Source organism: Podarcis cretensis (genome assembly GCF_951804945.1).
Source record: "Podarcis cretensis genome assembly, chromosome: 11".
In the NCBI taxonomy this organism is placed as follows: Eukaryota; Metazoa; Chordata; class Lepidosauria; order Squamata; family Lacertidae; genus Podarcis; species Podarcis cretensis.
In genome coordinates, this window is record NC_137180.1 from 57,134,486 (window position 1) to 57,151,173 (window position 16,688).

The 16,688-nt window shown below is 45.5% G+C and overlaps 1 long non-coding RNA gene across 1 annotated transcript; it reads left to right on the forward strand.

The window, feature by feature from the left end:
• The first annotated feature begins 910 nt into the window (after positions 1-910).
• LOC307226414 lies at positions 911-11,386 on the forward strand. Its single transcript, XR_013843389.1, has 4 exons — positions 911-1,006; positions 6,571-6,626; positions 8,637-8,754; positions 10,545-11,386. It is a non-coding gene; the product is annotated as an uncharacterized lncRNA (long non-coding RNA).
• Positions 11,387-16,688: the final 5,302 nt, after the last annotated feature.

Here is a 16,688-nt window from a genome sequence, read left to right on the forward strand (position 1 = left end):
ATCGTCCTTATCTTTGTACTAAATGATTCCAGTCTTGTGTAAAAAATCTGTGGGGGTTTCGAATAATGATATTTAACAGGAATAATGGGTGTGGCTTACTGAATTTCCCATAAATTCCCTTTGGGTAAAGCAGCTGGGTTCTTGCTGCTGTTTTTATATAGTTGCCACCACCTCTACTGTGGTTTATCTTCTGAGGACATTAATGCTTGACCTCTGCAAAGAACTTGTTCAGAACAGCTGGCATTCCACAACAGAGTGAAGGACCGAGTGATGGGACACAGAAGAACTGAAGCTGCTGAGAAAATGAGATTGCCTTTCTCTCTGTGAAGTGCAAGTGATTCTACATCTAAATAGTTCTAGTACTGTAGTAGTAAAAGCTAAAGGGACCCCTGACCATTAGGTCCAGTCATGGACGACTCTGGGGTTGCAGTGCTCATCTTGCTTTATTGGCTGAGGGAGCCGGCGTACAGCTTCCGGGTCATGTGGCCAACATGACTAAGCAGCTTCTGGTGAACCAGAGAAGCGCACGGAAACTTACCTTCCCACCGGAGTGGTACCTATTTATCTACTTGCACTTTGACGTGCTTTCAAACTGCTAGGTGGGAAGGAGCAGGGACTGAGCAACGGGAGCTCACCCCGTCGTGAGGACTCAAACCACTGACCTTCTGATCGGCAAGCCCTAGGCTCTCTGGTTTAACCCACAGTGCCACCCACGTCCCTAGTAGTAGTAGTAGTGCTATCGTAAAATCAAAAACTAGCATGCAGAACTAACCCTGTAGGGGGAGCCTTGGTATCTTACAGAACGCAGTGTGAAAGAAATTACAGGTACATGGGTGAGGCAGGAAATTCCACTTCCCTCTCAATAAAAGGCTAAGAGCAACTAAACTCCTCAGGAGTACGAGAAGGTGACAAGCTGAGAGCTCAGCATGACAAGATCTTCTTTCATCGAGAGACCCAATGAGACCCAGTGAGAGACGAACAGGAAAGAAGACTTGACAGCCACAAGGTAATGAGTCCACAGATCCTTGTTTTATGTCCAAATGCTGTTTATTCCTCCCTCTCACCCATTTCTGGTGTAAATTTCTTCAGTTCAGAATCTATGGGGACTTTGAGACATCCCCCAAACAGCACTTTTTGACCCAGAAGTGGCCAAATGAGGCTGCAGGTCAGGGCATTCACTGGGGCTTTTGGGGCTCAGTGGGCGAAATCAAACTGTGGCGTTGGCAGTACAGTGGTACCTCAGGTTACCTACGCTTCAGGTTACAGACTCTGCTAACCCAGAAATAGTGCTTCAGGTTAAGAACTTTGCTTCAGGATGAGAACAGAAATCGTGCTCCGGCGGCGTGGCAGCAGCAGGAAGCCCAATTAGCTAAAGTGGTGCTTCAGGTTAAGAACAGTTTCAGGTTAAGAACAGACCTCCAGAACGAATTAAGTACTTAACCCGAGGTACCACTGTACCAGAATGACCTCCTTGGGGCACAAGCCTAGGCAGCGTGTATGGAGGACCTGGAAAAAAATTTTGTGGTCCAAAGGAAGGCAGAGCAATACGTTTGGCACCAGCTTGGCTGCAGAAATTGCCGGAAGGAGGCCAACAAGGCACCATCCAACTGTCTTAGGGACTCCGCTCCAGAATTGTGTAGGGTTTACTCCCTAACCTTTTCTTCTCTCAAAGATATCCCACTAGGCAGCAGAGATTTAGGATCAGAGTTTTCCTTCTCCTAGAGGGGCTCCCTTCCCCGGTTCACAAGCCCCATTAGCCCCTCACTTCCCTGTACAGCACATGCAGAAACCACCTTCTTGACCATTGGCCCCACTCTTGGTCTCACCCGCTCAATCCTCTGGAGCCTGTCTTCGCATGCAAGAGCAGTCCCTAACTCACTGGGGGTTTGAGACCCATCGGTTACCCTCACCTGGTTTAGCCGGCCAGTCAAAGCCTTTATTTGGGGTGTGGCTGCTGTCCCATGCAGACAGCTTCTAGCAGTTTCTTTAGGCTGGGTATTAAAATAAGAGGAAGGAAGAGACAAATACAGTGGAACCTCGGGTTAAGTACTTAATTTGTTCCGGAGGTCCGTTCTTAACCTGAAACTGTTCTTAACCTGAAGCACCACTTTAGCTAATGGGGCCTCCTGCTGCTGCCGCGCTGCCACCGCACGATTTCTGTTCTCATCCTGAAGCAAAGTTCTTAACCTGAAGCACTATTTCTGGGTTAGCGGAGTCTGTAACCCAGATGTAACCCAGTCTGTATGCATATGTAACCTGAAGCATATGTAACTTGAGGTACCACTGTATGTTGTTGGGAATGGGGCTAAGAACACAAGACGAGCCCTACAGAATCAGGCAGAGGGTCCCTAATGGAATCATCTTGGAAGCCAGCTCAGTTGTGCTAGAACCATTAGAACTACCAGTTTCTTGTTTCTGGATGTGAGGGCGATCTGGCTGCGACATCTGATCACCAGTTTCTTGTGAGCAATCTGACTGCAGAATTCTGCACCAGCCTGAAGTCTTCAGAGGCAGCCCCGTGTGGGATCTACAGTGATCTACTTCCTGCAAAGATGGAGGCTTTCCTTAGCCATCATGGCAGAAAGCAACTGGCAGTTCCATCTCTCCTGATCGCTCTTCTTTTCGCATGCAAGGGAAGTCCCTAACTCTCTGGGGGTTTAACACCCATCGACTACTCTCACCCGATTTAGCCAGCTAGTTGAAGCTGTTCCTGGGGTGTGGCTGCTGTCTCATGCTGACAGCTTCTATTTTTTTGGGGGGGGAGATATTTATTAGAAGTTTAAAGATTACAGAAAAAAGAAGAAGAGAAAACAACAAAAAAATTAACAAAACATAGGTAAAAGGTAAAGGTACCCCTGCCCGTACGGGCCAGTCTTGACAGACTCTGGGGTTGTGCGCCCATCTCACTTAAGAGGCCAGGGGCCAGCGCTGTCCAGAGACACTTCCGGGTCACGTGGCCAGCGTGACATCGCTGCTCTGGCGAGCCAGAGCCGCACACGGAAACGCCGTTTACCTTCCCGCTGGTAAGCGGTCCCTATTTATCTACTTGCACCCGGAGGTGCTTTCGAACTGCTAGGTTGGCAGGCGCTGGGACCGAGCAGCGGGAGCGCACCCCGCCGCAGGGATTCGAACCGCCGACCTTTAGATCGGCAAGTTCTAGGTGCTGAGGCTTTAACCCACAGCGCCACCTGCGTCCCTAAAAGGTAAAGGTACCCCTGCCCGTACGGGCCAGTCTTGACAGACTCTGGGGTTGTGCGCCCATCTCACTTAAGAGGCCAGGGGCCAGCGCTGTCCGGAGACACTTCCGGGTCACGTGGCCAGCGTGACATCGCTGCTCTGGCATCGCTGCTCATACATTACAATAAATAAAAAATACAAAAAATAAAAATAAAAAATACAACCATAACAATAAAAAACACACATCCAATATTCCATATCTTTATCTTTCATTTACTTGTTTCATCGACCTCTTCACACCTCCCTTTTTGTATTCTAGTTTAGTTATTTGTTTCAGCAAATTCTTTCCATCTTTCTCAATTTTTATTGGGTAATTTATCTTAGCGGTCTAACTTATTAATTAACTCAGCAAATCCTTTCCATCTTTCACTATATTCTGTCGTTCAGTTTACCTTAATTTATTTTAACCTTATCTTACCACAAAAATACCTTAAAGCTTAAAACTTAATACTTATTTATACATAACTCCTTATATCATTTCTACTAAAGCCAAATAGTTACATTCCAACATTTTTCCTAATACTCGTTAATTTTACACTAATTCCTAAAATAAATTTTTAAAAACTTTCTTCCAATCTTCCTCCAACGTCTCTTCTTCCTGGTCTCGGGTTATGTCAGTCCTTACTCTCCATTCCATCTAGTCCATCAACCTGGTAATCTTATGTCCGACTGACAGCTTCTAGTAGCCACAGGTGAGAGATGAGTGCAGAGTGGGGACCAAAGGTGGACAAACTACCCCAGAAGGAGCACGATAGGTATCCACCAGAGGTATTACCCCTCTCCTTGATTAAAACCCTCTGGGGAATGCTCCTCCAATTGTTCTCATTAGTTATGGCCACCGAGTGAAGCAGGGCAATACAGCACTAAATAGGAGAGGGCCATTGCGTCCAAGTCCCCATTGGTCGGCTTTCTGGAGGAATCTAGCTGGCCACAACAGGATGTTGGATGCTGAAGCAGATGGGTCTTTGGTCTAGTCCAACAGTAGCATCCTATGACCTTATTCCCATGAAGTCCAGGCTCTGTCAAAGGCACATCAAATCACAACAGGGAAGACACAGCCTCACTTACAATACCATTATCTTTCTTTCTTTTTCCGAAGGGGGGGCGGGGGGGAAGCCACAACATAAATACGAAATGTCTTATCAGGAAAAATAATGTACGTGACAACAAAACTCCCGTTAAACATTATAGCACATAATTTCAGAGCCCGATTCCGTTCTGAGCTTCCGTTAAAGCCTTGGGATTTAAAGGCCTTCCTTCCCCATAAATTCATCCCAAGGCATTTTCGTTTTGTCACTTGGGCGTTAATATAGTGGCTTCCTTGTGGCATTTATGCACTGACCCCGGCTGCCCCTTATTCCAGATTATAAATGAGGTGTGGAATTACCAAATGCATAGCCCGATAGCACACCTTTAATAAATATGTTAATCAACTGGCTGTGACATGTCCCCAGGTGCTGGGGAGTTTGTGCCTTGCTTTATGGATGGGGCACTTTAAATTCTATTCTCTTTGCACTGACAACCTTAAGTTAAAACAAATTTATTGGGGTGGGGTGAGGAACAGGGGGGAATCCATTAGCCACGGGTTGTATATGTGAAGAAGCAAGACAACGAGAGAGAGAGAGAGAGAAGTCCCCAGAAAAAAAGGGTGTGCAAGTCCTTTTCATGCCTAAGTAAAATCAGAAACGATGCCTGAGACCTGGAAAGAAATCCTCCCCACACTAGCATATGTGTGGCTTTTCTTGGATCAACTTGGGAAAAACTTAGTACAGAGGTAGGCAACCTAAGGCCCGGGGGCTGGATGAGGCCCAATTGCCTTCTCAGTCCGGCCCGTGGAAGGTCCGGGAATCAGCGTGCTTTGACATGAGTAGAATGTGTCCTTTTATTTAAAATGCATCTCTGGGTTATTTGTGGGGCATAGGAATTTGTTCATTTTTAATTTCCCGACCCCAACTCCACTCATATTCCCCCCTCCACCTCTTTCCCCCTTTTCTTCCTAATGTCTCAACAAATGAAACTGATTTGTGTAAAAAAAAAAAAAAGTTACATGGGGGGAAAATATGAGGGAGACATTGAACATACCTTTGTAAATGAAGAAAAACTTTAATAAAAATACATTATATATAGAGAGAGTGTGTGTGTCTGGCCCACCAAACTGTCTGAGGGACAGTGGCTGAAAAAGGTTGCTGACCCTTGACTTATTACAATGAACTTATAAGATGCTTGGGCCCAAACGCCAGCAAATACATAGTCAGTCACTTACCTGCTGCTTTGTGGGACATCTTAAGGAGAAGAAAAGGCTGAGGAGCAAACCCTACACAAATCCGGAGTGGAGTCCCTAAGGCAGTTGGGTGGCATCTTGTACACCTCCTTGTGGCAACTCCTGCAGCCAAGCTGGTGCTAAATGTCTTGCTCATGCTGGTAGCTTCGAGAACACTGTCCAACCATCTCGTCCTCTGCCGTCCCCTTCTCCTTGTGCCCTCCATCTTTCCCAACATCAGGGTCTTTTCCAGGGAGTTGGCGCTGCTAGTGTAGCACAAACAATGTACAAGGTAGCAGTTACGAGTTATGGTTTCTACAGCCACAGCAGGCGCCGTGATTCTCCAGCGGTTTGGCTTCACCCCTGGTGGCGTACTCCATTGTCTCTCAAGACAGACGGATGCCGAAAACAACAGTCAGTCACTACAGAGGGATGATGTTAGGAGGAGTCTCAGGACCCTACAAACCCCAAGTCTGTTGCTCCAAGCCCTATGTCTCCTACCTCTTTCCCTCCCACTTTAAAGACTTTGCTTACAGGGCAATGCAATGGGGAGGGAGGGTGGAGATGCCCTCCCAACTCTGGCAGAGCCAGCAAGCCTGCCCCTGCAATGATATTTAGCACACATTCCCATTTTAATGGTTTAAAACGGGTCAGCAAACCTTTTCAGCAGGGGGCCGGTCCACTGTCCCTCAGACCTTGTGGGGGGCCGCACTATATTTTGAAAAAAATATATGAATGAATTCCTATGCCCCACAAATAACCCAGAGATGCATTATAAATAAAAGGACATATCCAAACACACGATGATTCCCGGACCGTCCACAGGCCGGATTGAGAAGGCGATTGGGCCGGATCCGGCCCCCGGGCCTTAGTTTGCCTACTCGTGGTTTAAAACCATGGTGGAATACCTGTAGCCCTTGACACATCATTGCACTCCAGCACCCATCAGAATCAGGTAGCACAGCAAATGATCAGGGATGATGGATATTGCCTTTAGGAATTTACATCACCCCCAACCTGTCACATTAACAACCTTCATCCTTTTTACAGCTCTCTGCTGTTTTCCTTTGCAGCATGCTTACTCCTAGGGAGGAGGAATTTCATGGAACGCTTCCCCCCAAAGATCCAGGTACTCTACACTGCAAAGTTGTATTCAGCGAAGGTTAATCCCATTCATTTAAAAACAAAACACTGGAAGGCCAACAAGGTTTCCTCTTGTTCCAAACTGTACAAGCTCACTGGTGATGTTTCTGTCCGTTGCCTCCTGAAGGTTTTGTCACAGGTCTCAACATCAACCTGAGACATAGGCATGGCCAGGATTTATGTTAGGGGGCAGGGTTTATGTTGGGGCATGCAGAACCAAGCTTAGTTATGTATTTTTCTTTATTTACTTGATTCTGTGGGGGCAACTGCTCCCTGCCCTCCTGGCTATGCCCATGTCCTGAGACATTCAGGGCCTTCTGGTGGTTCCCTCACTGCGAGAAGCCAAGTTACAGGGAAGCAGGCAGAGGGCCTTCTCAGTAGTGGCACCTGCCCTGTGGAACGCCCTCCCACCAGATGTCAAAGAGAAAAACAACTACCAGACTTTTAGAAGACATCTGAAGGCAGCCCTGTTTAGGGAAGCTTTTAATGTTTGATGTATTACAGTATTTTAATATTTTTTTGGAAGCTGCCCAGAGTGGCTGGGGAAACCCAGCCAGATGGGTGGGATTTATTTATTGATTATTATTATAATAACAATTATTATTATTATTATTATTATTATTATTATTGAGCCCACCCTCCCCCCAAATACTTCATGCCAGTCGGGTTGACTTCTAGATTGAGTCTCTTTCCAATCACAGACCAGAAAATTCAGGTTGTATAACCACAGTTGATTGGGTGGTCTTGTGCAACAAACTCGCTTCCTGAAAAAAATCGAACATTTTGTGATAAGGGAAGTGATAGGGAAATGTGCCGGAAGTGTGGGATGAAAAATCGTCTAAGCTCCTTGCAAGCAAATCAGAATGAATGCTCAATAAGCACATTATCTGGAAGCACCAAGAATGTCAGTGTCAATAAATGCAACTTCTTTGTAACTATAGCACAGAAACTAGGGCAGGTGCTTATCCCCTGAGCTCAGAATTTACTAAGCCAGGTCTAGCTGCCCCACCTGTTTGCTCATGAGCCTGGACTGCCTGCCATGGGGCCAGGTAAAAGGTAAGGTAAAGGGACCCCTGACCATTAGGTCCAGTCGTGGCCGACTCTGGGGTTGCGGCACTCATCTTGCTTTATTGGCTGAGGGAGCCAGCGTAGAGCTTCCGGGTCATGTGGCCAGCATGACTAAGCCGCTTCTGGCAAACCAGAGCAGCGCATGGAAACGCCGTTTACCTTCCCGCTGGAGCAGTACCTATTTATCTACTTGCACTTTGATGTGCTTTCAAACTGTTAGGTTGGCAGGAGCAGGGACCAAGCAACGGGAGCTCACCCCATCGCGGGGATTCGAACCGCCGACCTTCTGATCGGCAAGTCCTAGGCTCTGTGGTTTAACCCACAGCGCCACCCGCGTCCCATGGGGCCAGGTACCATGTGGAAATAGTAATTTTTAGAGACGCACTTCCTATGCTCTTAGCAGATGCTGATCAACAACCCTGGGAGGAACTTTGTTTTATAAATCTAGTCACCACTCCTCACTGTTTGTTGTTTCCCTGCACGGCTACTCTGCAAAGGTGACGCTGGTTCATTTCCATGAACATATGCAGCTGCCTTGCTCCAAGTCATACCACTGGTCCATTGGGCTACTCCAGTGTTCACTGACCTGATGCTCTTCAGATGTTGCTGAACTGCAACCTTTGCCAGTTTCAGCTAGCATGGCTCTGCTGGCTAGGACTGACAGGCGTTATACTCCAACAAAATCCAGTGGGCACCAGGTTGGAGAAGGCTGGCATCATCTTTCCAGGCATGTGGTCCTTCTTAAAATTAAATTGGAGATAGCAAGGGTTGAATTTGGGGTGATTTACTGAACAACAGACCAAAGTCTATTCACAAGCTTTCTTTTTTTTATTTCAAATCTATGTTGTTGAGAAAAAGATTAATGCTAATAACCTAACACCACGGGGTGTACATTTAAGGAATGGTTGCTTTTGTTCTCTGTGCTTAGATCTTTCCTCTTGGACCTATGAGATCATCATGTTATGTCTCTCTGGGAGCATTTTTCTGGCAGCTCTGATGTTCGTTGCAGTGAAGACAATCCGAACGAGGGTCTTGCATTTTCAGAGGTAGTGCATTTCTGGGGAATCTGTCAGACGCCAGCTCTGCTGAAATATACTCGGAGTCGAGAGTGGATTTCATGTTCTTTATTCAGCTCATAGTGGCGAGGAGGAATGGAAGTTCCCCCAGAATGTCTGCTTTATATACACTATTTACACAATGGGCCCCTAATTCCGGGATTCGCCTGTAGGCCAATCAGGTTGCGGATTCACTTCTACCTGGAGCTGGATTGGGTGGCTCCCTGTGGACCAATCAGACTGCTGCATTCTGGACCCTATTGTTCTAGGACCAATCAGACTGCTGCATTCTGAATCCTATTGTTCTAGGACCAATCAGACTGCTGCATTCTGAATCCTATTGTTCTAGGACCAATCAGACTGCTGCCTTTTGGATCCTATTCAACTCAGTACATAATATCTGCTTTCATGCTTACATTCCAAACAAACGTGGAACATACCCAATAATGTGTTCCTTCACCAAGCTGGGGACTACAAATCCCATTAGCCCCAGTCAACATAGCCAGCAGTCAAGGCTGATGGGAGTTGTAGTCCAACATTTAGAGGGCACCAGGTTGTAGAAGGCTGCCCTATGGTGTTGCACAAGAAGTATTGTGGGTCTTCAACTCCCTGAAAGCAGGAGTAACACAATACAATGCAACCAGGACGGGGTTGGTGTATCTATTGCTACATAAGCAGGTCATATTTTAATCCTTGGGCACCATGTATCCAATGGAGAGGCAGAGGCGCAGCAATTCGTTGACTGGTCTTGCCATGGTGTACATCTTTTGCCTAATTTAGCTTAATTAATTCATTTAGCTTAATTAATTCATTTAGCTTAATTAATTCATTATTAATTAAATTTGCATACCGCCCTTCAGCTGAAGAACACAGGGTGGTTCGCAGCGTAAAAATACAAAACGAAAACGCCGAATACATAATAAAACAAAAGCAAAAGCGATGCAAACCAAGAACCCTCTCCCAAAAGAGCATCAGACACCTAAACCCCTGGATGTTTTGAGCCAGGAGATTATAAGCTAAAATGTTAAAGAGAAAATTCTCATTCCTTCTTCCCCTGCACCCCACCCCCAAGAAAAAGCCAAGACATTTCAGTAGCCTTAGAGGCAGCAAAAGGATGTCCTAAACCAGGGGTCAGCAACCTTTTTCAGCCGTGGGCCGGTCCACCATCCCTCAGGCCATGTGGGGGGCTGGACTATATTTTGGGGGGGGAATGAACGAATTCCTATGCCCCACAAATGCAGAGATGCATTTAAAATAAAAAGACACATTCTACTCATGTAAAAACACGCTGATTCCTGGACCATCCGCAGGATTTAGAAGGCAATTGGGCCGCATCTGGCCCTCAGGCCTTAGGTTGCCTACCCCTGTCCTAAACTCTCCACTTCCTTGGATAGCAGAAAGAGAGTAATACATTTTGAAGCCATTTCTTAGAGGTTTAGAACGAGATCTTCCTGCCTAGCCCCATTTTTAAAACTTTATCAGGAAGCAGGAACCTCACTTTTGGGATTACTTATTCTAATGATTAAGCTAAGGTTTGGACATAAAAGTTGCTACAGCTCAGCTCAGGATTTCAGGACTTTTCTCTCCCAAGGATCTTCCTGAGAAGTTGCAGTTTGCAAATCTTTCCTCCCTACTGCATTTATTATTATTATTATTATTATTATTATTATTATTATTATTACTACTACTACTACTACTAGTCTAGGACAATCTCGGCAGAACATCACACTTGACCAGCCAATTAATTTTGCTATGTTGTATTTTTTTTATTCTTGTTTCAGAAGGGATAAACCAAGCAGCCCCGCCAAAGAGCTTTCTGCAGCTGAAACAGTGGTGGTAAACATTATTGTGAAGCGCAATGAAGCGAAGGATATTTTTACAGCGCAGGTTACTGGACCAGCATATATAATATACGTGTCTGAGACAGAAATGCCACTTGAAGTTTGAAGAGGAAAATACTGTGGGATAACCAGCTTCAAATAACCAACATGCTTAAGTCTAGTTAATGCATGAAGGGGTTAAAACCATAGAGTAAGCTGTCCTGCTAAGCTTATCTATGTCACTTCCCCTCACCTTTGGAAGAAATAGGTAATCAAGCCTATAGTTGTATGCAGTCTACCTGATTAACTCAGTGAGTGTGCGAAGAGGATTGAGCTCGTTGCTTCAGCACAGCCGCATGGCTTTCACCAGCCATTCTTGTGTTCCTATACCAATAATTTTCACCAATTTGTAACTAAGCTAAATTTCACTGCCTGTGCAACTTTCCTGAAGCACATAAATCTGACCTTTGGAGAGTTTACTTGCAATTTTAACTTACCAAACATGTGGTCTTTTCCTATGCTGGGGGAAGAGGGAAATTTTGGAATTCACTTAGAAAGGCATATTTAAAAGTTTAGCCTATATTTGCATGCATTACTTTGCTGAATATGTTTTCCCCTCCAAATAATATTTATTATTTTCAGTAAATAAACATAATGAAAAAGAAAAGATTAACAATAATAAAGACAAACAAAAAATAGGAGAAAAAGTGAAAAAAGATACATACAACATATTACCACTTAATTAATTAAAATTAAGTGCCATCCATCTTCATAGACATAGTATTTGACTTCCTCGAATCTCTTCCATCTGAATTTCTTAGTAATTACTTTGCTGAATATGTTGATACTTTAAATCTCTGCTGTGGTTCTCACTCCAAGCTTGGATACTGGCATCCAGAAAAGGTAAAGGGACCCCAGACCATTAGGTCCAGTCGTAACCGACTCTGGGGTTGCGGCGCTCATCTCGCTTTATTGGCCGAGGGAGCTGGCATACAGCTTCCGGGTCATGTGGCCAGCATGACTAAGCCGCTTCTGGAGAACCAGCGCAGCACATGGAAACGCCGTTTACCTTCCCGCTGGAGCGGTACCTATTTATCTACTTGCACTTTGATGTGCTTTCGAACTGCTAGGTTGGCAGGAGCAGGGACCGATCAACGGGAGCTCATTCCGTCGTGGGGATTCGAACCACCAACCTTCTGATCGGCAAGTCCTAGGCTCTGTGGTTTAACCCACAGCGCCACCCACGTCCCATATATATATATCGCCACCCACAAATATTTATATTTATGTAAAAGGGTCAACTGGAAACTGAATTCACAAGTCTATGCAGTATTCTGCTTGAGTTAGCACTGACAGAGAATGCCTCATTTGATTTCAGGCTCTTCCACACATCTTTTTTACGTTGCATTTGTGATGATTTCTGTGCATGATGGCAACGGGCAGTTGTACGCGACCCCATTTTCAGTACCGTTTGTTTGTGCCTTCAAAAAATTCAGCTGAACAATATAACACAACACAATGGCCAATAACAATGGCACTAAACACTATTTATAGACTAATAGAAATGATCAGAAATTACAGCCAAGGTCTCTAAATCTTCTTCACCAGTCGCAGTAGAATAATTCAGTAATTCAATTATCATAATCTGTCACCAAATATTGCCGGAACACAGTTACTCTAAGGTGCTACTGGACAATTTTTTAATTTTAAAAATGTATTTCTATTGTATTAAGGTATTGTTGATGGAGCACCCAAGAGGATTACAAGGCAATTTGTAATCTTGTACTAGAATTTAAGATCCAAATACTGGGGTGCCTGTGACTGCTAAAACACAGAAGCAGAAGGTTCCCCATTATTTCCAAATTCAGATTTACAGCCTGAGCTCTTACTGTGAAGTCTTGCTATTCAATTCAAAGCCTATGAATTCAAATATGAATTTATTGCGTACCGCAGTGGTGGGGAACCTGACTTTTTCATCATCCGCAGTAAAGATTTAGAGGTGCATTTAAATAATTTAGAATGCCAAATCAAAAGCTCTTTTATTGTTCAGGCAACAGATGAAGACTTTTGTTATTGTTGTTCTCCAAGACTCTTTTTAGTGTTGTTTTACTGCTTGAATATTGTTTTTTTAATACATGATCCTGCATGATTTTAAGTTGTTCTGATGCTTTATTGTATAATAATAATTTTATTGTTGTTTATTGAAAGTATTGTGAACCATTGGATACATTTTAGAGTTTAAAAGTATATATTTTAAAGAAAATAAATAAAAGCATCTGACTGCAAACAGATATGAACTTACCCTCCTGCAAAGTCTTTGCTGAGTCTAAGGAGTTTCACAAATGTTGAGAAGCTGCAGTTACAACTCTCTACTTGATGGATTTGAAGCTGAGATGGGATAAGGAGAACTCCTTCAGCTATGGGACACTTGGAATTCGAATTTGCCCTTCTCTACATTCAAACCCCTCATGAGTATGATCTCTGTGGGAACTTCTTACTTGTGGACTAAGGACTGAGGTTGTGCACAAGGTGTTCGGATCAGTCAGGGCAACCACTTGTACCCTGGATCCTTGCTGCTCTTAAAGGTAAAGGGACCCCTGACCATTAGGTCCAGTCATGACCCAGTCTGGGGTTGCGGAGCTCATCTCGCTTTATTGGCCGAGGGAGCCAGCGTACAGCTTCCGGGTCATGTGGCCAGCATGACTAAGCCGCTTCGGGCGAACCAGAGGAGCGCACGGAAACGCCGTTCACCTTCCCGCCGAAGTGGTACCTATTTATCTACTTGCACTTTGACGTGCTTTTGAACTGCTAGGTTGGCAGGAGCAGGGACTGAGCAACGGGAGCTCACCCCGTTGCGGGGATTCAAACCGCCGACCTTCTGATCGGCAAGCCCTAGGCAAGCCCACAGCGCCTCCCGCGTCCCACTTGCTGCTCTTGGCTGATAATAACTAAGAGGGAGGGGACAACTGGCTGGGGCAGGGTGGTGATTAATTCCTTGCGAGAGGGGGTGCTCCCTGCCTGCCTGCAGGAGGCAGTGGTACAACCACTCCTCAATGAACCCACCCTGGATTTGGAAAATCTGAGTAATTACCGGCCAGCTGCCAGTCTCCCCTTCTTGGACAAGGTTCTTGAAAGGGTGGTTTGCAGAAGTCACCATACTTTTTAAGTCTGTAGGCAGATTTGAATTTTTGAGTTAATGTCATGGATGTTGCCATCTCTGGTCAACAACTCTCCCAGATCTCACACATACAGAGAGAGAAAGAGGACGTGCACACACAATTTTTTTTGGCGAAGAATCTGGATAGGACTGATCCACAACCCTTGGAAAGCACATAGAGCTGAAAGAGAAAGTAGAAAAGGGCATAACTTTGTCCTTTAGGTTTAGGTTTAGGTTTAGGGAAACAAGATAACCACCCTCACCATCTCATGATTAAGGGAAGACCTCAAGAATGCCACTGTGCCCATGTGTGCCTAAGAATGCCGTGTTGGTCAGACACAAACAACAAATGACATATATTAACTGCCCAGGAGCCAAGGTAAAGGTAAAGGTAAAGGGACCCCTGACCGTTAGGTCCAGTCGCAGACAACTCGGGTTGCGGCGCTCATCTTGCTTTATTGGCCAAGGGAACCGGCGTACAGCTTCCGGGTCATGTGGCCAGCATGACTAAGCCGCTTCTGGCGAACCAGAGCAGTGCACGGAAACACCGTTTACCTTTCCGCCAGAGCGGTACCTTTGACGTGCTTTCGAACTGCTAGGTTGGCAGGAGCAGGGACCGAGCAACGGGAGCTCACCCCATCGTGGGGATTCAAACCGCCGATCTTCTGATCGGCAAGCCCTAGGCTCTGTGGATTAGCCCACAGCGCCACCCGTGTCCCGTTTTTAAAAGTTGTCACTTCCAGTTTCATTTGAGACCCACATTGTGAGCTTGTGCTGCCAGCAGCTACCAAATCAGGGTGCCTACTTTAGTTAATGTTGACTGGGCAGTCACAAAATGGGCACACACACTCATATGCCTGGGTTTTAATTAGGAATAAATGAAGAATTTCAGTGGAGCTTGATTCGCAGTACAGTTGAGAACTGCCAGCTGGGAAAATTCTTCCTTCAAGCATGTTAATTTTGGACATTGGCAGCATCTCAAAGCCACCATATGAAGCCACGGGAAAAATCATCTGAAATCTAAGCAGAATGCTAAAGGTAAAGGTAAAGGTACCCCTGCCCGTACGGGCCAGTCTTGACAGACTCTGGGGTTGTGCGCCCATCTCACTCAAGAGGCCGGGGGCCAGCGCTGTCCGGAGACACTTCCGGGTCACGTGGCCAGCGTGACATCGCTGCTCTGGCCAGAGCCAGAGCCAGAGCCAGAGCCGCACACGGAAACGCCGTTTACCTTCCCGCTGGTAAGCGGTCCCTATTTATCTACTTGCACCCGGAGGTGCTTTCGAACTGCTAGGTTGGCAGGCGCTGGGACCGAGCAGCGGGAGCGCACCACGCCGCAGGGATTCGAACCGCCGACCTTTCGATCGGCAAGCCCTAGGTGCTGAGGCTTTAACCCACAGCGCCACCTGCATCCCCAAGCAGAATGCTACGTAACTCAAATACATTGGTAAGCTTGGATAATACTATCTATCCTAATAACAACTGGAGCTTTCTAGAACAAACATTGTTTATTTCTACACACATGCTCCATCTTCTAATGCTGTATTTTCCAGATAGGTCCGATACCTGTCCCGCCTTTCTTTTGAGTCTATCTTACTCTCAATATATACACATTTATATCCCATTTACACTAATGGGATTCACACATGTGTATCGAGGAGAGCAAATATAACTTAGCTCCGTGTGTGCCTCTGCCATCCTTTATGGCACTCGGCTGAATTTCTTAAAGTAGGGTCTCCTTGCACTGATGAACCTGCAAGAGAAGAAGAATGTGCTTATCGGAGGGAATAGTACATAAACACTCCTTTATATCGAGAAAAGAGGCTATACTCTCTGTAATGTCAGGTACGTCTTACCCTTCCTCCAGACATCATTTTGCTGCTCGTTTCCCCACCCTCATTCTATATCATCAGCTGCTGCTGGCAGTAGGAGAAAACACATAGTATAGTGATGTTAGGACACACTATACGTTGAAAAATGTTACACGGGGGGAGTACTGTAATTTGTTGCATTTATATCCTGCCCTGCCTCCAACAAGCAAAGGCAACCAGTGTGGTCCTTTGCTCTCCCATTTTATCCTCACAGCAGCCTTTTGAAGTAGGAGAAATGACTGAAATATTGTTTTCCCCACGTTTCTCATTTCTACCTAGTAAGTCATTAGTGTATCTGTAGAAGCTGGAGAACCACAAATGCATGCCAGGCGGGCAATGTGCACTGGAAACAGAATGAAACAACACACGAAATACTTAACATGAATATTTGTTGTTTAGTTGTTTAGTCGTGTCCGACTATTTTTGACTCCATGGACCAGAGCATGCCAGGCACTCCTGTCTTCCACTGCCTCCCTCATGTTAGTAGCTTCGAGAACACTGTCCAACCATCTCGTCCTCTGTCGTCTCCTTCTCCTTGCGCTCCATCTTTCCCAACATCAGGGTCTTTTCCAGGGAGTCTTCTCTTCTCATGAGGTGGCCAAAGTACTGGAGCCTCAGCTTCAGGATCTGTCCTTCCAGTGAGCACTCAGGGCTGATTTCCTTCAGAATGGATAGGTTTGATCTTCTTGCAGTCCATGGGACTCTCAAGAGTCTTCTCCAGCACCAAAAGACATGCTTATTGACACTTAGGGAAAAAAACTCTAGGAGCAAAAGTATTATACAATTCAAGTAGAATACCAAAAACACTTGGAGTACCTTAAAAAAACAATCCTAGAAATATGTGATTACCCTGTTTAAGGTACAGGCAACTCTTCATTTACGCTGGGGTTTGTAGTGGAAATGCGGAAGACAATTGTATTTCGAGGAGTTAGGTGGCATGTCCCTTTCCCTTTAACATCCCCAGTTTGATTCTTGTGTTTCACACACCTGTCGGGAGTTTCTTGGGTTCTTCTGTGTTGCAAGTGCTGGCTGGATGCCCAGCTGCAGGTAGTGGGAGACGCTCAACCGCTCTGTATTAGT